The following is a 2,500-nucleotide window of genomic DNA, read 5'->3' on the forward strand; positions in this document are numbered from 1 at the left end:
CCCCAGTGGGTCAAGCCATGCCCTCCCCAAACCCACCTTCCCATCCCCCCTCCCCAAATACCCCTTCCCACTCCCCTGCCCCTTCTACCCCATTGACTTCAATTCCATCTACTCCATCCCAGCTTCCACTGCACCCCTCTTCCACTCACCCCCAAACCCCACCCAACCCTCACCCCTCCTATGCACCTCCAGCCCACATTTAACCCCCTCACCTTGTGACCCCCTAACACCTTCCCCCATCTCCCTCTTCCCCTCTTCTACCCCAAAACCCCCACCTACCCCCGATTCCCCCCTAACTAATATACCCTCTCTTCCACTCCCAGCACCCATGCTCCATTCTCATCTCAGCTCTCCGCCCTCAGTAGCCCTCTTCCCCCCAACCTCTCAACCTCTATCTGACTCTCAGTCCCACTCTATTTCTCAACCCCCCTATGCTATTCAGACCCCTAACTTTCGGACCCATTATGCCCTTCCTACCCCCCTAGATGCCCAGACCCCATTCGCCTACCAGGCACTCCCAGGCACCCCCCTAGATGCCCAGACCCCATTCGCCTACCAGGCACTCCCAGGCACCCCCCTAGCACCCCCCCACTCACCCCCACAGCCCCCACTTGCCCCCCAGACACCCCCCAGTTCCCCCCAGACCCCTGGTGAAAGGGGGAACTCTGACACCCGAGTTTCCAAGAAGTGTCTCAAGGTTTGGTACACCAATGCTGATGGGGTAGCCAATAAAGCAGAAGAGATAAAAGAAAGAGTTAGTGAGGCAGACCCAGACATAGTGGCAATAGTGGAAACTAAAATAAATGGCATGATCTCGGATGCAATCTTTCCAGAGGGGTACCAGGTGATAAGAAAAGAAAGGACACAGAGACAGGGAGGAGGAGTGGCACTACTAATAAAGCGGAAATGGAAGTTTGATGAGCTGGAAAATCCGGGTACCAGTGAAAGCACAAGCTTCATACATGGAACTCTGACAGTGGATGGGAAGAAGATTGTAATCTTGATACTCTACAATCCCCCACCAAACAGTAGAAGGCCCAGGCAGGAGTACGAGGACAGCAACAAGACATGTATGGATGAACTGCAGAGGGCAGCAACTTTAGCGCATAGAATGAGAGCGAAGCTGCTGGTCATGGGGGACCTAAATCACGGAGAGATAGATTGGGAAACGAGGAATCCCCATGGCGGGGAGGAGACCTGGGGAGCGAAGCTGGTAGACGTTATTGACAGGAATTTCCTAACACAGCATGTGAAAGAAGATACTAGGGAAAGAGGAGGGGATACGCCCAGCCTATTAGATCTCATTATCACTCAGAATGTAGAAGACATCGAGCAGTTGGAACATGAAATACCACTAGGAGCTAGTGACCATTGTGTCCTAGCCTTTGACTACATGATGGAGCTTAAAATTGTGACGAAAGGACAAGAGGTCCGGGAAAGGAGACTTGATTACAGAAAAGGGGACTACAGAAGGATAAGGGACTACCTGGGAGAAGTGCAGTGGGAGGAAGAACTTAGAGGAAAAACAGTGCAAGGTATGATGAACCAAGTCATATTGAAATGCAAGGAGGCTGAAGATAGATTTATTCCAACAATAAAGGAAAAAAGCAGGAGGGAATATAATAACCCATGGTTTAATAGACAGTGTCAGGAAGCAAAGGTGAGAAGCAGGAGGGAGTGGAGGAAGTACAGAAGACAAAGGACAGAGGACACCAGGATTAGATGTAACAGAGCTAGGAATGATTACATTAACATAAGACGAGTGTCGGAAAGAAATTATGAGAACGATATTGCAGTCAAAGCGAAAAAGCAACCAAAATTACTCCATAGCCATATAAGAAGGAAGATGTCGGTAAATGACCAAGTGACAAGACTGAGGAAAACAGAAGGGGCGTATACAGAAAGCGACAAGGAAATCTGCGAGGTACTGAATGCAAAATTCCATGGAGTGTTCACTACCGAGCCTGAGCAGCTCCCATTGTTAGAAGAGATTACCCAAGATGAAAGACTATCAGATATAGAGGTGACAGCAGAGGATGTAATGAAACAGTTGACAACACTGGATGCAAATAAAGCTGTTGGACCAGACAAAGTATCACCGTGGATACTTAAAGAGGCAGCGCAGGCTCTCAGCGTGCCTCTGGCAATGATCTTCAATGAGTCACTTATGTCGGGAGAATTGCCCAGTTGCTGGAAGAAGGCAAATGTCGTACCGATTTTCAAGAAGGGGGATAGGGAGGAGGCACTTAACTACAGACCCGTATCACTGACAAGCATCCCCTGCAAAATACTTGAAAGAATAATTAGGCTAAGACTTGTTGAGCACCTGGAGAGCATTGGGTTTGTAAACAAGCACCAACATGGGTTCTGGACAGGGAAATCATGCCTAACAAACCTTTTAGAATTCTATGATAAAGTAACAAGGATAAGGCAGGACAGAGAAGGCTGGGCAGACTGCATATTTCTTGACTGCCAAAAGGCCTTTGATACGGTACCGCAC

This window comes from Procambarus clarkii, chromosome 10 (genome assembly GCF_040958095.1).
Source record: "Procambarus clarkii isolate CNS0578487 chromosome 10, FALCON_Pclarkii_2.0, whole genome shotgun sequence".
NCBI classification, from domain to species: Eukaryota; Metazoa; Arthropoda; class Malacostraca; order Decapoda; family Cambaridae; genus Procambarus; species Procambarus clarkii.